General features: G+C 43.8%; 1 protein-coding gene across 3 annotated transcripts in view; it reads right to left on the reverse strand.

The window, feature by feature from the left end:
• The window catches only part of VWA8 (von Willebrand factor A domain containing 8), a 678,220-nt gene that overhangs the window by 576,224 nt on the left and 82,472 nt on the right, over positions 1-19,524 (reverse strand). The window lies entirely within an intron of this gene.

The raw sequence follows: 19,524 nt of genomic DNA on the forward strand, positions 1-19,524 counted from the left end.
TCTTGGTATTGATTTTTCCAGCCAGTGACTGCCTTTTCTCAAAGTGCATTTAAATATGTAAAATTGATCTGGGTGGATGTAAAGGCAACCTGCCTGCGTTGATTCACTGTTCCTATGGGCAAAGTTCCTCAGCAAGGAGGGAGACAGGTGCTCTTCTGTGTTCAGAGCTGTCCAGCTACTGTGGCCAAGTAAACAGCTGATCAAACATAGATTATTATTATTATTAATATACAGGATTTATATAGCACCGACAGTTTGCGCAGAGCTTTACAGCAGACAGGGCAGACAGTACAATTGAAATACAATTCAATAAAAGGGGGAAATAAGAGAGCCCTGCTCATTAGAGCCTACAATCTAGGAGGGAGGTTCAAGTTATACAAAAGAGTACTAGCTCTGGGGGATGAGCTAATGGAGAAAATAGTGCAGTTGTTAGATGGAGGCAGGATAGGACTCTCTGAAGACTAAAGTTTTCAGGGATTGCCTAAAAGTGGATACATTTGGAGACAGTCTGACAGATTGGGGTAGGGAATTGCAGAGGATGGGCAAGGCTCGGGAGAAGTTCTGGAGGCAGATATGGGAGGAGGTAATGAGAGAGCTAGAGAGCAGGAGGTCTTGGGAGGAAAGAAGAGGGCGATTAGGTTGCTATTTTGAGACTAGGCTAGTGATGTACCTGGGGGCAGAGTTGTGGATGTCTTTGTAACTTATTGATAGTATTTTGAATTTAATTTGTTGGGGCGAGTGGCAGCCAATGGAGGGATTGGCAGAGAGGGGTAGCAGACACAGAGCGGTTTTGTAAGGTGGATGAGTCTGGCAGCAGCATTCATGATGGACTGAAGGGGGGGGTTAGTCTATTTAAAGGTAAGCCAATGAGGGGGGAGATGCAGTAGTCAAGGCGAGAGAGATTACCAGGGAGTGAATCAGCTTTGTGGTTTCATTGATTAGAAAGGGTCGTAGCTTAGAGATGTTGTGGAGGTTGAGGCGGCAAGCTTTGGAAAGTGATTGGATATTGGATGTGGGGCTGAAAGGAGAGTTCAGAATCCAAGACAACACCTAGCACCCTGACATGTGGGGATGGGTGGATGGTTGTGCCATTACTCTTGACAGAGAAGTTCAGTGGAAGTAGCACGTGGGGGAGGAAATATTTGCTCGGTTTTGGACAAGTTGAGTTTGAGGAAATGGTGCGACATCCGCTAGTAAAAGAGCTACAAGATAGCGGAGGAGTCCGGCGAGAAGACCACCGAAGACGGAAGACCCCCGGAGCTGTGCAATAAACTATTTTAACCCTTGTGTGTTGTGTTTTTTTTTGTACTTTATTTTACAGGTGAATGGGTAGGGGTACATTGTACCCCATACTCATTCACATAGGGTGGGGGGCCGGTATCCGGGGGCCCCCTTATTAAAGGGGGCTCCCGGATTCCGATAAGCCCCCCGCCCGCAGACCCCCGACAACCAACGGCCAGGGTTGTCGGGAAGAGGCCCTTGTCCTCATCAACATGGGGACAAGGTGCTATGGGGTGGGGGGGCCGTGCGGCCCCCCCCTTCCCCAAGGCACCACCCATGTTGAGGGCACGCGGCCTGGTACGGCTCAGGAGGGGGGGCGCTCGCTCACCCCCCTTTCCTGGCCAGCCGGGTAGCGTGCTCGGACAAGGGTCTGATGTGGACCTGGGGGGACCCCCACACTGATTTTTTTCGGCGTTGGGGTTCCCCTTTAAGTCCATACCAGGCTGCGGGGCCGGCGACGTATCCTTCGCGGGCCCCGCCTACCTGGAGACCCGCTCGAAATGAGCAGACTTTTCTCCGGGCGGGAAAAGTCAGCTCATTTCAAAAGTACGGCGGACTGGCATACACACGGCCGGATTGTCCGCCGAAATGCGAGTCCGGCGGTAAGATTGGAGTGTAAAACTACTTTCTAAGTCCGCCGTACTTTTGGGTCAAAAAAGTATGCTGGAGGCTACACACGGGGGGATTGTCCAGCGGACTTGAGTTTGCCGGACTTTTCCACCCGCTTGTTTGATCGTGTGTACGCGGCATAAGTGACACTGAAGGCGAGTTGGGATAGGTAGGATGAGAGCACAGTCACGGAGACCGAGAGAGTAAAGTTTTTTTTTAGAGGAAGGGTGGTCAACCATGTCAAAGGCAGCTGAAAGGTCCAGAAGTAGGAGTACAGAATAGTGTCCGTTTGGTTTTTGACATTAATAGGTCATTTGTGAATTTTAAAAGAGCAGTTTCTGTGGAGTGCTGAGGGCGAAATCCAGATTGAAGGGGATCAAGGTTATTCTTAATAAAGGTGGTCACTCAGTTGTAAATCAGGCGTTCAACGAGTTTAGAGGAAAAGGGGAGCAAGGAGATATGGCATAGGTTGTTAAGATTGGTAGGGTCCAAGGATGTTTTGTTTTTTTGTTTTTTAAAGTATGGGGGTGACCAATGCATGTTTTAAAGCAGGGGTCTCCAAACTTTTCAAACAAAGGGCCACTTTATTGTCTTTCAGACTTTAGGAGGGCTGGATTGTGGCCAGTAGGGGCAGAAAATGTCATAGGCCCAGCATCAGTGAGAATAAATATGGCCTCAGGGTTGGTGGTCAATAAGAGCAGTATTCCTCCTTATAATAGGAGGAATAGTATCCCATCATTGGTATCGGTGTAAGATATAGTGCCCCATTGTTGTTGTCAGTGAAGGAATAGTGCCTTTATATAAAAGATATAATTGTTCGTAATTTTCTAGCAAACAATGCAGATTTTAACATGTGTACAAAAATAAAATAAAAAAGCCCTGGTAGAACAGTAGTTAAAAAGATGTCCTTGTGTTCCAGTGAGTTTAAACAGATGATATCACAAGTGTTGCTGCAGTTAGGAGGAATTCTTTCCTCAGTCACTTCAACAGTGATCAGACTGTAATGCTGTAACTTTGTAGCAAGCCACAAGATCAGAGGCCAAAGCAAGGGACCAATCTAGTTCAGACAATTGTGAACACAGCCATGTGCAGCATAAACAGCGGGATTTACATGATTGTGTCATCTGAGGCAGCATCTCAGTTTAGATAATAGGTGCTGATCCTGGATGGTACCTGATCAAAAATGGTTTCATCCTTCTGGAGAAGAAGCAGATGAAGGCATTATCAGGGGGAGTTCTGTGGTTTCTGTGAACATGTCACACTCACACATTCCTTAGCATACATGCAATTAACAAAAATAAACATATGATGCTAGGTCCAAATAAAATAAAATAATGCTTAGACTAAAAAATATTCTTCAGACAATTACACTATCATCAGCATCCTGAACAGCTGACACATGACAGAAAGAAGCTATTAATTCAATGTAAGCCAAATTATGAACCAACCTCCTGTCAAATATGAATGCCTCACTTACTGGTTGGAATACTCATGTACAGATGAATATAAACAGTTACTTTCAGGAAAAAGATCTTTTCACATTGCATATACTATACATTGTGATGCATGTACTATACATTGTGAATTGTCAGATATGCAGCTTGGGCTTTTTATGCCAATCATATCGACTATCTGTTTCAACATACTGGAGCTTCCAGAAGGAGAACAGTTTGCCCACCTGGCAGACCCCACTTCTCATTTCTTTCCAATACCCCAGTATGGGGTTTATTTCCACCCCGATTAGTTTATTGATACAGCCTTTTGGGCACTTGTGACTGGTCTCTCCTGAGGTTGGAATTCTCCCCACTCATACCCTCATATATACCTTGAAAATCTATACTATATATCTGGTACCTTTTTACCATATTTTACCAGGGTTTCTGTAAATGGTAATGTGTCGAATTGAGCAAATTGAGGTATCCTACAATGTAGTGTACCGGTTTCTCTTTTTTACCATGTCACCAACATCAAATGTATGTACGCTGCATTTTTACAGGTTTTCAAAGCTAAGGAGGTGATGTTTTGCATTAGAGTACATTGCAATTAGAGATACCATTCCTACTGAAATCTGCCTGAGGTTTGAAAAATAAAGAATGCATTAAAAATAATAATACATCAAATATTAATAAAAACCCCAAGCATTATATATTTTCTGAAAGAAGAGATCCTGGACAATAAAATAGTGGTAGTTGCAGCTTTTACGTTATATTAGCGCATGTTTATCAAATGCATATTTTCTGATTTTAGTGTACATAAATATATTACCCATTTTTTTTTTATAAAATATAAAAAGATGAGGAGAACACCTCCTGAGGACATCATCCTGAGGAAACATACATCAATGTGGGGTTACAGAAAGTGACTTCAAGCCAATAGGGACACCAGGAAGTGGCAAGAGGCTTTGTAAGGATAGCAATTTTTGATTAACCAAGTACATCCTGGAAGAACTTTGGATTATTCCTGGACACTTTGTAAACACTTACAGTGAATGTCATTTTTATGTGTTGTATTGTATGCAAATATAAATATGGTATTGAACTTTAATGTTTGTAGGAATAAACGGGCAATGCATTTTATAAATTCAAGGCATCCTGTGTATTAAAAGCATATCATTTTTGTAACACTTCTTTTGTATTGCACAGCAGCTAGTTGGCCATTTTTACCTTAATTTAAGCGCAGGTGATTATTATTATAAAAGATGAGGGTTTATAGAGAAAATATAAAATATAAACCAAACAGGTTATACTCAAAAATAATGCACCCTTAACCACTTGCTTACTGGGCACTTAAACACCCTTCCTGCTCCGACCAATTTTCAGCTTTAAGTGCTCTCACATTTTGAATAACAATTACTCAGTCATGTGACACTGTACCCAAATTAATTTTTTGTCCTTTTGTTTCCCCACAAATAGAGCTTTCTTTTGGTGGTATTTGATCACCTCTGGGGTTTTTATTTTTTGTGCTACAAATGAAAAAAGATCGAAAATTTTGAAAAAAAAACGCATATTTCTTTGTTTCTGTGACAAAATTATGCAAATTATAAATTTTTCTTCATAAATTTTGGCCACAATTTATACTGCTACATATCTTTGGTAAAAATAACCCAAATTAGTGGCTATTATTTGGTCTTTGTGAAATACCCCCCAAATGACCCCTTTTTGGAAAGTAGACATTCAAAGGTATTTAGTAAGAGGCATGGTGAGTTTTTTGATGTTGTCATTTTTTTCCCACAATTCTTTGCAAAATTAAGATTTTTCTTTTTTTCCACAAAATTGTCATTGTAATAGGTTATTTCTCTCACATGGCATGTGTATACCACAAATAACACCCCCAAAAAAATTCTGCTACTCCTCCTGAGTATTACAATACCACATGTGTGGGACTTTTTCACAGCCTGGCCACATAGAGAGGCCCAACATGCAGGGAGCGCCGTCACGTGTTCTAGGAGCATAAATTACACATCTAACTTGTTGACTACCTATTACACTTTTGAAGGACCTGGAGCACCAGGACAAGGACACATGACACTGATGACAGATGGCACTAATATGTGGCACTGATGACAGATGGCACTTAAACGTGGCACTGATGACACGTGGCACTAATATGTGGCACCGATGACGCGTGACACTGATAAGTGGCATTGATGGCACGTGACACTGACAGTTGGCACTGATGACAGATGGCACTATGTGGCACAGATGACACTATGTGGCACTGATGACAGATGGCACTATGTGGCACTGATGACAGATGGCACTATGTGGCACTGATGACAGATGGCACTTATACGTGGCACTGGGGACAGATAGCACTAACAGGTAGCACTGGGGTGGATGGCACTGGGGCAGGATGACACTGGGGTGGATGGCACTTTTTTTTATTTATTTATTTTTTTCACACTTACGGCCGCTGCAGCCGTTCATCTCTCCCTCCTCACTCGCTGTCTGTGTGAGGAGGGAGAGCGGCGCTGCGAGATGATCTCATATGTTTACATATGAGGTCATCTCACATTGGACACGCCGATCGCGCTGTAAACGGCCAATGTGATTGGCCGTTTACAGCGATCTGTGTTTGCCTGTCTCTGGGGGACACGGCAAACACAGAACTTTCACGATGCGCGCCCACGGCAGCGCGCATTGCGGAAGTAAACATCAGGACGTCCAGGGACGGCCTCCCAGACGAAAGCGCCTGCTCTATAGCCGTCATTCGGCTATAGGACGGGCGGGAAGAGGTTAAAATGGTGGCAAACATCAGTACCAAAAATGGTAAATAATACTTTAAAAATTGTCACTCTAAGACGATACTATCACCTCATGTGTGGGGCAATCATCATTTTCCTTTAAAATTTGGTTCTACCAACCACTGTTTAAATATTTTTTTTTTTGGGGGGGGGGGGGGGGATGTAATCAAGATTTAATAAAAATCATGGCATATGAGCAGGGTGTTTATTCATAAACACTAGTCTAAAGAACATCCACTTCAGCATCACTTTAAAAGCCTAAGGTCTCTTGCACATGAAGTGTCTAGCTTTAGTGTGCCTGGGAGGCACTTGTATAGCGTCTATTCCTGCTGGTGACAGCCTGACATATGCCTTAAGGGGTGAATGCCTGGAACACAGAATATTTGCATCATGGGCCTTTATCCCTGAACGTATAGAGCTCTAAACTTAATCCAGAAAGTCTGGATGAACCCACTGCTATATACCCTTTCTACCAAACTTTGCATTAAAAAAAACACAGATTTTTAGTAATACATATTGCAAAACATAATTAATCTGCCCAACTGCGTCAAAGTAATCCTTAACCTGCTCTGCAAAAAGTAAATACTACAGGGAACACAACGCCACCTGGGGCAAATAGACACAAAATGGGGGAGAGCCACTAGGTTCAGGTCTGGCCAATGACCTGCAATGCAACAGAAATAAGATATACCTCTGCTCAGTTCCCAATAGCTTGTACATAAATTGCACAGACATTCTGGACGAATCCTCTGCACACTGTTATATACCCTTTCTAGAAAACTTTGCAATAAAAAAAAAGCTGGACTTTTAGTTCGCACATACTGCCTGGCCAGACCACATTGCCACTGCAATAGCCCTGACAGCCACAGAATGGGTGTTTGCCTTTAATTTCTGTGGCCGATTGAGAAATCTGGATCCTTGAGACAGTGTCCTTATCGTTGCTGTACTCTTGAGAGGATTAATATAAGCCATCTATCATGCTCTCTACAAGAGTTTTTTTTTCTTTTTTTGAAACAACTCCCTGTATCCCTCCTGTGGCCTATTAATACTACCGGAGACCCGTAGGCGCATGATTGAATGGGCATGGTTTTTGCATTTCTGCATGGTTTATTTTGTTCTATTTCAAACCATATGATCATTGACGCTTGTATGTTGTAGATAGAGTATTCAATGTAATAATAATAAAAAAAAGATAGACTTGCATAATTTAAGATATTTTAACTATATTGATATCCTTTTATGGCTTTTTAAATAATGTGGATACAATTACATTTTAACATATGTACATACTTCTCCCTTTTTAGCACCTAAAAATCCCAAATATCAGTCAGTTTTGTCACAGGACATAGTCAAGGAAGAGTGGTCAAATGTTGCCAGGGCAAGATGTGCCATGCAAATAGACTCCTACCCCAAAAGAATAAAGGCTGTCATGAAAGCAAAAGGCGCTCCAACACAGTATTTTTTTAGGGTGTGCACATGTATCCAACCACGTTGTTGTAAGTTTAACTTTATATCTTTAACCACTTCCCACACGGCCAATGCACATACGGCCGGGTGGGAGCCGTCTACTCCTGATAGGACGTTCAGGAACGTCCATCAGGAGGAGCGGGATCGCGCGCGCGTGCCCGCGCAGCGGCGCGATCCCGATGCGCCCGTGTCACCGGGACACGGCGCATCTCAGATCGGCAGGAGGGCTCTGTGATTGGCCCTCCTGATCACATGACGGTCGTGTCCAATCACGGCCGTCATGTGATGTAAACAAACAGCCGGTTGCTAGGCAATCGGCTCCTCCTCTCCTCACACAGAAGTCATCGCTGAGGAGAGGAGAGCAGATTGCTGCAGCCGGCTGATGATCAGTGAGTATGAGCTGTTTTTTACAGCTTTTTACTCACTGATCTTCAGTCTAGTGTAAACACACAACACACCACACAGTGTAAACACAGTCCCCACATATGTCCCCATAACACACATGTCCCCAAAAAATAAAAACACGTCCCTAATAATAAAAACATGTCCCCCACATATGTCCCACTAAAATCACTTGTCCCAATGATTATGTGCACACATATGTACGTGATCACCTGCACACATATGTACATGATCATTTGCGTACATATGTCCGTGATCACACAAACCAATTATTATACACTTAACTGAATTTTTTTTACCAAAAACATGTAGCAGAATACATTTTGGCTTAAATTTATGACAAAATTTGATTTTATTGGATTTCTTTTAAAATAGAAAAAAGAAAATATTGTTTTTTTTCCAAATTTCCGCTTTTTTGCGCTTATATCGCAAAAAATAAAAAACGTAGTCGTGAATAAATACCACCAAAATAAAGCTCTATTTGTGCGAACAAAATGATAAAAATTTCATTTGGGTACAGTGAAGCATGACCGCGCAATTGTCACTGAAAGCGCGAGAGCGATGAAAGCTGAAAATTGGGCTGGGAAGGAAGGGGGCGAAAGTGCCCTGTATTGTAGTGGTTAAATAAAAGATTTCAGGTTATTTTTAATTGAATTTCACACTTCACATATACAAAGCCTTGCATTTTTACAAGGGTATGTAGATTTTTTTTATCAATTGTAAATTTACATCCATTTTTGCATCCGTTTCTTGCATATTTGATTTTTGTTATTTTCAAGCTGTTGAAGAAGGAAGTTATTGATGCCAAAAGTAAAAGGTACCCATGCACACTGGGTTTTTATCCCCGATGCATAGGGCTCTAATGTTTAGCTGCAGAAAGAGATCATACAGCAGGTGCGCAATCCAGCCCTTCTGAGAGCAGCCAGTCAAACTCTTAGAAGCTGACAGCTTATGTGGCTGGAAGGTGGAACTAGCAGTATGTGTGATCAGGGCCGCTGATAGGGGGGGGGACCACCGATCCTCCTGTAGGGGGCCCAGACAGTAAGAGGTGCAGCAGGTGGGCGGCAGCAATTGCAGAGCAGTGCCCTGTGCGGCTCTCCCCCTCTCCCTCCCACAGCTTTCAGATGGTGGAGGGGGAGGCACACACCAGTATAACAAATCAATAGCGTTGCTCATCTGAGTGAGAGGGAGTGGCTGTTGATAAATTGCTCTGCCTCCCACCACCTCTTTAGCAAATCAGCTTTCCTCTGTAACCCTCCCCTTATCCAGCTAGTCACATTTGATCAGAAGAAGCTAGTGGCTAAAGCAGGGCTGGATGGAGAGGATCCGACATAAACGAGTATGAAGAAGAAATAGCTGATCATCGTCACTAACACGTCACATGTAATGCTGGCTGCAGAAATCATCATCAATGTGTTCTCCAATCCTGTGTGCAGATTGAGCACTGAACACACCGATTGAGGGATGACTACCCCCTCGCTCTTCACACACCACTTCTTTGTTTTTATTTAAACTGCACACAGGGTGGTGAGCACATTGATAACGATTATGATTAAACATCTGGAAGACGCTGAAGCCAGCATTAGATACGAGTATGTGACATGTTAGGCTGCTTTCACACTGTGGCATCAACAAATCTTTAATGTCATTTTTGCAGAGGTTTTCGGCCGCTAGAGGGGCATTTAACCCCCGCTAGCGGCCAAAAAAGAGTTAAAACGACCTGCAAAGTGCTGCTGCAGCGGCGCTTTGGCAGTGCTATCCAGTCATTTTAAAGGGCAGGAGCGGTGTATACACTGCTCCTTCACTGCTCCAAAGATGCTCCTTGCAGGAGTTTTTTTTAACGTCCTACCAACACATCGCCTCTGATCATCTCCTGTAGTTGTAGTATATATGTAGTCTCTGACCGTCTCCTGTAGTATGCCTGCAGTGTCAGACCGTCTCCTGTAGTAGATCTGCAGTCTGACAGTCTCCTGTAGTATCCCTGAACACAGTCACACAGGAGAGTGGCCCTCAATACAAATTCTCTATTTGGGGCCATACACCTGCATTCACATGCCAGTCAGATTAGGGCCTGTGGTCATCTTTGTACAACTACTGTGTCCCCATAGCGTAAAACAGGCTACCTGCACACAGCTCCAGTCACATAAAAAAAACAAACACTGAATCACACAGTACAGGCCACATCACTTATGTGACTGCGCCTAAAGGCCTCATTTTCACACAGGACTTCATTTATTAACTCAATACAGTAGTGTCTTTTAGATTTAGCAGGAATTTTATAAGTTATGTACAGTCATGGCCAAAATTGTTGGCACCCCAGAAATCATTCCAGAAAATCAAGTATTTCTCACAGAAAAGTATTGCAGAAAGCATGTTTTGCTATACACGTTTATTCTCTTTGTGTGTATTGGATCAAAACAAAAAAAAAGGGGGGAGGAAAAAAAAGCTAATTGGAGAGAATGTCACACAAAATTCCCAAAATGGGCTGGTCAAAAATTCTTGGCTCCCTTAACTTAATATTTGTTTCCACACCCTTTGGAAAATATAACTGAAATCAGTCTCTTCTTATAACCATCAATAAGCTTCTTACACCTCTCATCCGGAATTTTGGACCACACTTCCTTTGCAAACTGCTCCAGGTCTCTTATTGGAAGGGTGCCTTTTCCCCCAACAGCAATTTTAAGATCTCTCCAAAGGTGTTCAATGGGATTTAGATCTGGACTTGCTGGCCACTTTAGAACTCTCCAGCGCTTTGTTGCCATTCATTTCTGGGTGCTTTTTGACATGTATTTGTGGTCATTGTCCTATTGGAAGACACAAGATCTCGGACACAAACCCAGCTTTCTGACAATGGGCTCTACAGTGCGACCCAAAATCCTTTGGAAATCCTCAGATTTCATGATGCCTTGCCCACATTCAAGGCACCCAGTGCCAGAGCCAGCAAAACAACACAAAAACATAATTGAACCGCCACCATATGTCACTGTAGATACTGTATTCTTTAGGCCTCATTCCGTTTTCAGTAAACAGTTTTATGATGTGCTTTAACAAAAAGCTCTGTCTTGGTCTCATCTGTCCACAAGATGTTTTCACAGAAGGATTTTGGCTTACTTAAGTACATTTTGGCAAACTCTAGTCTTGCTTTTTTATTTCTCTGTGTCAGCAGTGGGGTCCTCCTGGGTCTCCTGCCATAGCGTTTCATTTCATTTAAATGTCAACGGATAGTTTGTGCTGACACGGATGCTCCCTGAGCCTGCAGAACAGCTTGAATTTCTTTGGAACTTGGTTGGGGCTGCTTATCCACCATCCGGACTATCCTGCGTTGCAACCTTTCATCATTTTTTCTTTTCTGTCCATGCCCAGAGAGATTAGCTACAGTGCCATAGGCTGCAAACTTCTTGATAAGTTGCGCACTGTGGACAAAGACAAATCTAGATCTCTGGAGATGGACTTGTAACCTTGAGATTGTTGACATTTTTCCACAATTTTGGTTCTCAAGTCCTCAGACCGTTCTCTTCTCCTCTTTCTGTTGTCCATGCTTAGTGTGGCACACACAGACACACAATGCAAAGACTAAGTGAACGTCTCAACTTTTTATCTGCTTTCGGTGTGATTTTTATATTGCCCACAACTGTTACTTGCCCCAGGTGAGTTTAAAAGGAGCATCACATGCTTGAAAATCTTATTTATCCACAATTTTGAAAGGGTGCCAAGAATTCTAACCAGCCCATTTTTGGAATTTTGTTTGACTCTTCATAGTAAAGTGTTCAGGCACTCTGGCAAGAGTCTATATTGCCTGTGGTGATGGTGCACGCACGAGGTAAAGGTTTTTTTTGGATTCAACGACTTTGTTTTCTACAGTTGGATTTAATAACCCAATATGAGTTTTTTGTTTAGCGCATAATTTTTTCTACATGTCGTTCATTGTGATTATATCTCACCTTTGTGCTGCCGCTAGACAATTTACACTGTAAGGGTGGTGACTGACATTTGTTTTTATGTTTTTACACATGCCCAGCATTTTTCCTTTAGTCAATTACACATGCCTGATGAAAGGGGTCCTGTGTTGCTCCGAAACTTGACACTACACCGTTTTGTGATGTGATCATTCTTTGAATAAAAATCATTTGGACGTAAATGATGATCTTTGGTGTGTTGGCAGATATCTACATATTACATAATACAGAGAGTGCTGGTTAAAGGACTACATAATACACAGAGTGTTGGGACCAGGATTGAACAATACACAGAGTGCTGGGCACGAGACTACATAATACACAGGGCCCTGGGCACAGGAGTACATAATACACAGAGCGCTGAGTTCAGGATTGCATAATACTACATAATACACAAGCATTTGGTATGGAACTGCATAATACACAGCGTACTAGGCACGGGACTGCATAATACACAGAGCGCTGGGTACAATTCTGTGCCAAACACTCCGTGTATTATGCAGTCCTGTACCCAGCCCTCTGTGTTTTATTTAACAATGCCCCCTTAAGACCCACCCACTGTGCAATTTGGCCACACCCAATCTATGACGTGGTGTGCTCTTTCGTAGGAAGGGTGCGGGGAGTTCCTGCACCTATTCCCTGAGAAGAAAAGCCCTGGGCCCAGCCGCCCAAAAATAACAGGCCATGCATGGAAAGCAACAGGCCAACGGGGAGAGATTTCCCCTGGCCTGACCATCCCTGAATTTCACACTCACCGCCTGGTGGGCACCGGATGGCAGGATTAAAAACGGGCACTAGTATTCTGCTTCCATAGTGTTGGATTAGCCCTGTGTGGCTGCACCCTTCCACCTCAGGGCCCATACCAACACACGGTCCTTAAGGCCCACCAAATCCTCAGCACCAGGCTCATGATACCCTTAATCCGGCCCTGTCTGTAAACAAGCCTGTTGGGTTTTTCCCCAAACGATAAGTGCAAGCAGCTATAGCCGACAACATTAATCAGGATGTTCTACTGCTTTCCACACTCCCCGTCGGGAAGGCTTTCCACACTCCTCATCTGCAGAACACAATACCGCTGCAGGAGGGATTCCCCCTTTATCACTGACTGTTTTAATGGGAAAATCAAGCACTTTTCTTTCCTTCTACTCCTGGCACATGGAAAAAAAAGGGCATAATCTATGGCCTGCATTACAGTGCTGAAGTTAACAGGCTGTCATAAGAGAGAATTTTCAGGGAGCTAAGATAAGACACTATCCTTGTAAGTTTAAGAGCTGGTTCACGTATGTCTGGCTGCAGATTCAGTGCGATTTTTTTAAAAAGGAGTCCAGAGCTGTTCACCAGTTCAGGTGCAAATTTTTACTTGAAATCTCACCAGACCCGAACTGAAAAACACACAGGACTCTTTAAAAATGGACTGTGGCTGGCCTGGACATATGTGAACCAGTTCCATAGAAAGCTGGTTCTGTTCACATGTCATGCCAATCACATAAGATTCAAAATGCATCTAATTTGCATATATGTGAACTGAGCCTAACTTTGTCTGACAGCAGAGTTTGTCCCCTCACCTCTCCTATAATTTACTTTTCTCCCTCCCTAATTTGTGTTCCCTCCGCACAGTCTGTGTCATTTAAGTTGCTTTCATTCCCCTTCAGCAACAGTAAATCTTGAAGAATAAGTTCACCTTTTAGAAAAAAAATACATTCCATGCGGGCAGGCGGTTACATTGACAGGAAAAATTAACTACCACGGCACTCCACAGTGCACAGGTAGTTCATGAAAAACTACAAGCTGACAAACGCAAGGGTTGTCGGGAGTTGTCGTTTATTCTCACACAGACAGCACACACAAAGTGATAGCTAGTACGAGGATCTACCCCCCTGTACTGCTGCCGCGGTGGTTGGGGGCAGTGGGCAGCAGCTGCAGCATTGAGAACATGTTACATGTTCCCCCCTAAAATGGTAACATGTTCCCAAAGGTGAACTTATCCTTTAAAGCTGTCAGCAGATTGGCCCCTAGCGGCTCTGATTTTAAGCATAGTGCTGAGAATAGACAGCAACTGAATATGTGCTGAGCAGGATGAGACAGTATATTACTGGATTATAAACAGTATTCAAATCATGTAATTTAATGTTTTACATAGCTATAAGTGATCTACTAGGACTAAATTTTCTGAGCAAAGTTCCACTTATCAAGCAGTGAAAGAGTTAAAGTGGTATTAACCGCTTGCCGACCAGCCGCCATCATTTTACTGCGGCAGGTCGGCATGATCCCGCAAACCATCGTAACTATACGTTGGCTCACAGGATCGGGACAGCAGGCATGCACGCCCACTGCACAGCGGCAACGGTCGTGATGAACGCCGGCCATGAGCGGTAGCGAGCAGGAGAGACAGAACAGGGACAGGTGTGTGTAAACACACACTTCCCTGTTCTGTTCTGAGGAGTGACAGATCGTGTGTTCCTATTAGCTAGGAACCATGATCCGTCACTTCCTCCAGTCAGTCCCCTCTCCCCTTCAGTTAGAATCAGCTCCCAGGGAACACAGTTAACCCCTTCACTGACAGTGACATTTACAGTAATCAATGCATTTTTATAGCATTGATCGCTGTATGAATGCTAATGTTCCCAAAAAATGTGTCAAAATTGATGTGTCCGCCATAATGTCGGAGTCATGATAAAAATCGCAAATCGCTGCCATTACTAGCAAAAATAATAAATAATAATAATAATAATTCTGTAAATCTATCTTCTATTTGTAGACGCTATAACATTTGTGCAAACCAATCAATATACGCTTATTGCGATTTTTTTAACCAAAAGTATGTAGAAGAATACATATTGGCCTAAACCGAGAAAAAAATTTGGTTTAAAAAAAAAATAATAATAATAATATGGGGATATTTATTAAAGCAAAAAGTACAAAATAGTCTTTTTTTTTTTTTTTTTTTTTTCAAAATTGCTGCTCTTTTTTTTGTTTACAGCACAAAAAAATTAAAACCACAGAGGCAATCAAATACCACCAAAAGAAAGCTCTATTTGTGGGGGGAAAAAAAAGGACGTCAATTTTGTTTCGGTTCAGCGTCGCACGACCACGCAATTGTCAGTTAAAGTGTTGCAGTGCCGAATCACAAAAAATGGCCCGGTCATTCAACAGCCAAATCTTACGGGGCTGAAGTGGTAAACCAAAAACCAAAAATTTAATCTATCGCGGCTTACCAATCATTAGTTGTGGTGGCTGCATTTGTTTTCTCTCCGTTTTCCCTTGGTGATCTGGTTAGTAACACATTATGGATGAAGGAACCCCCGGACAGCAGCAGCATTGTCAGTCTGGGGGAAAGGGAGTGTTTGATGGACTAACAGATTTAAATACACTAAGAAACTGAAGCCAAACTACAGCCCACACTTTATAATCCGTTAAAACAAACTTTTTTTCTTTTGGGATAAAGGTTTTACACTAATAAAAACTGATCATTGTAAGAACCCGTCAGTGGTAAATGGTTTGTCTCATCCCTGTAACTATCCATTCTGCTGGAGAGCTTGTTCTTTTGAAAAATAGACGTACTCTGCCTGGATCCCCAGATGAAAATAGACGAAAACAAACCTAAAAAAAGAAACTAAAGTAGCCATCAAATCTAAGAATTGGTAAGCTGCAATATACGTACCTACAACACTGCAATATGTACTTTTGAGTTAAAGCGGAGGTCCACCCTAAAATGGACCTTCCGCTCATCGGATTCCTCCCCCCCTTCGGCGCCACAATTGGCACCTTTCAGGGGGGAGGGGGGTGCAGTTACCTGGATAATCCAGGTAACTGCACCCACTTCCGGGCTAGCTCTCTGCGGAAAGGGGCGTACATTACGCCCCTTTCCGCAAGTGCCCACCCCCTTCCGCAAGTGCCCCTCTGCCTGCTGGGAAACACACAGATCCCAGAGGCAGCGGGGACCGTCCTCATTGCGCAGCGCGGCTCGCGCATGCGCAGTAGGGAACCGGGAAATGAAGCCGAAAGGCTCCATTTCCTGATTCCCATACCCAAGATGGCGGCGGCAGCACTCGAGTGTCGATCTTGAGATCGGCTTCGGGTGCCGACATCGCGGGCGCGCTGGACAGGTAAGTGTCACTATTTTAAAAGTCAGCAGCTGCAGTATTTGTAGCTGCTGACTTTAAAAAAAAAAAAAAAAAAAAACGCGGAGTCCCGGCGGACTCCCGCTTTAATACTGCTACAAAAGTACAACTAAAGGCACCTGAATGACAGTCTAAACAATTAGATAATTCACTGTGTGATATACAAGCCTCAAAATAAAAATAAAAACCTTCCTTCACCTGCACTGTCAGTCCAGAAAGCAGTGGGCAGGACTAGGTGTGTCCCCATGCTGATTAACCACTAGGTGTCCGCGCTGTAGCCGTCTTACTTCAAATTGCCAAGAGGGCACGCCTGGACGTCCTCCCTTTTACTAAATGCGCGATCCTGCGGGTGCGCATCGGGGAAGTTCTGTGATGGCCATGTCTCTTGGACACAGCCAGTCACAGATCGCTGTAAATGGTCAATCACAGCGGCCATTTACAGCACGATCTGAGCTTCCAATGAGAGATGATCTCAAGTGTAAACATATGAGATCATCTCTCATTGCTGGCACTCTCTCCTCACACAGAGACCGCGTGCAAGGAGAGAGAGAGGATCTGTGCTGCAGCTGTGAGTGCCAGCCGTTTTGTGCAAGTACATTTTACAAGTGAAAACACACATCAGTGCCCGTACAGTGCCACAGTGATCATAACTGTTAGTGTCACAGTGCCATCTGTCATTAGTGCCATCTGTCAGTGTCACCTGCCACATCAGTGCCACCTGCCAAATCAGTGCCACCTGCCAAATCAGTGCCACGTATCAGTATCATCTGCCAGTGTCACGTGTTATCAGTGCCATCTGCCAGTGTTACGTGTCATCAGTGCCATCTGTCAGCACCATCTGTCATCAGTGCCACCTGCTAAATCAGTGTTACCTATCAGTGTCACCTGCCACATCAGTGCCATCTGTCACCAGTGCAATCTGCCAGTGTCACATGTCATCAGTGCCATCTGTCAGCGCCATCTGTCATCAGGGCCACCTGCCACATCAGTACCATCTGTCACCAGTGCAATCTGCCAGTGTCACGTGTCATCAGTGCCACATATAAGTGCCACAATGCTCATCACTGTTAATGTCACAGTGCCATCTGTCATCAGTGCCATCTGCAACATCAGTGCCATCTGCTACATCAGTGCCATCTGCTACATCAGTGCCAAGTTTCAGTGTCATCTTCCAGTGTCACTTGTCATCGGTGCCATCTGCCAGTCACATGTCATCAGTGCCATGTATTAGTGCCATCCTTCAGTACCATCTGTCATCAGGGCCACCTGCCACATCAGTACCATCTGTCACCAGTGCAATCTGCCAGTGTCACGTGTCATCAGTGCCACAATGCCAGTGCCACACCAGTTCCACGTATCAGTGTCATCTGCCAGTGTCACGTGTCATCAGTGACATCTGCCAGTCACATGTCATCAGTGCCACATATTAGTGCCATCTGTCACATCAGTGCCATCTGTTGCCAGTGCAATCTGCCAGTGTCAAGTGTCACTTGTGATCACTAAGAATGTCACAAAGATTATTTTCAGCCGAGGAGGCATACAATATTCTTGCAGCCAACGAGAGCAATGGAGAGCTCTCTGCTTCGGATTCCTCATATTCAGATTCTGAGTCTGACGTGGACTACGAGCCTGTCCCAAGAAGTGGAACACTGACAGCCTCAGAGGAGGAGGAGAGTCCGTCCGCCAGATGAAGGCATACTGGTGAGGAGGCATTGCCATCCACCAGCACCACAGTACCTCGGCAAAGGCGTGGGGTGTCACCTCAGTCCCAAAGGATTAGGACCCATGCCAGCCTTCCCCATTTCCTTCAGAACCCCTTATAGCTTCCTCCTAATTTAGGAGACTATCATCCACCCTTTCACTGCCCGTCCAGGAGGACACAGAAAATTTTTCACCAATCGATTTTTTCAACCTTATTTTTACTGAGGACATGCTTGCCTCAGTTGTGGCCCAGTGCAACCTATATGCCAAACAATTTATAGCAAGTAACCCATCCTATTATGCCCGTCCCTACAAGTGGAGAGCCCTAACAGTGGAGGAGTTTAACATTTTTTTGGGCCTCACATTCTGTATGGGACCGACCTAAAAAAAATGTTATGTTCGTATTGGTCTAACCTCCCCATCCACCACATGCCCATCTTTTCCTTGGTAATGCCCAGGACCAGATATCGCATGATTATGAGATTCCTACTCTATAAACGACAATACCCAGTGCCCTTCCCGAAATGACCCAAATTTTGACAAGCTTTATAAAAATCAGCCACTACTAAATTATTTTTTGATATCTTCCCCCAGACCAACACATAGGTATCTTAGGTATGTATCCCTTGTCAAATTTACTGACAGGCTGGGCATAAAAAATGTATTCCCACCAAAAGGGCCCAGTATGGGGTGAAGATGTATAAATTGTGCGACCAAGCTACAGGGTATACCTATGCCTTCATGGTATATGAAAAGAAGGACACCCAGCTACATCCCCCTAATTGCCCAGAATACATTGGATCGAGTCGGAAAGTCATTTGGGAACGCATAAACCCACTCCTGGAGAAAGGCTACCATTTGTATGTAGACAATTTTTATACTAATTTACTCCTGTTCCGCAACCTTCACAGAAAGAACACTCCAGCATGTGGCACCGTAAGGAAGAACCAGAAGGGCTTTCCTCAAAGCCTCGTCAACAAGAAGCTAAGAAGAGGGGAGACGGCGAGCTTACGGAAAGAGGAAATTCTGGCTGTGAAGTAGAGGGACAGAAGGGATGTATACGTTCTTTCATAGATCCACAATAATACCTTTGTGGAGATCACCAAGAGGAATGGCCGAATCCAAAAGCCAACATGTATCCATGAAAACAAATGTTCATGGGGGGTGTTGACTTCAACGACCAAATGCTCGTACCCTACCTTGCCACAAGAAGAACATACCAGTGGTATAAAAAAAAGTTTCCATTTATTTGTTTAAATATACAACAGCTACGTTATTCCTCACAAATCCACTGAAAGCCCCAAATCCTTCCTTGGCTACCAGGAGGAAATCACCACTGCCCTTGTATTTCCAAACGGCCCACCAGAAACCATTCGATGCAATGTGATTAGCAGACTCTCCGAACGCCACTTTCCAGAAAAAATCCCTCACAGACCAACAGGCCAAAAACTGCAGAAAAAATTCCGGGTGTGCTCCAAAGAAGGAGTGAGAAGAGACACCACTTTTTATTGTCCCCAATGTCCATCTCAACCAGGCCTCTGCATAGCTGACTGTTCCCAACGTTACCATACTTCACTAAACTATTAGTGAAGAATGGCAAACATAACCCTCACTTCCTGCCATTTACCTTCACACCCCTTATGCCTCTACTTGCTCTGTAACTGACCCTGGCTTGTTATTCGACCATGCTTCTGCCTACCAATTCTGTTCATACCTCTGCCTGATCTGGAACTGACCCTGGACT

Source organism: Lithobates pipiens, unplaced genomic scaffold, assembly GCF_037356315.1.
Source record: "Lithobates pipiens isolate NorthernLeopardFrog02 unplaced genomic scaffold, aLitPip1_a1.2 Scaffold_16, whole genome shotgun sequence".
Classification (NCBI taxonomy): Eukaryota; Metazoa; Chordata; class Amphibia; order Anura; family Ranidae; genus Lithobates; species Lithobates pipiens.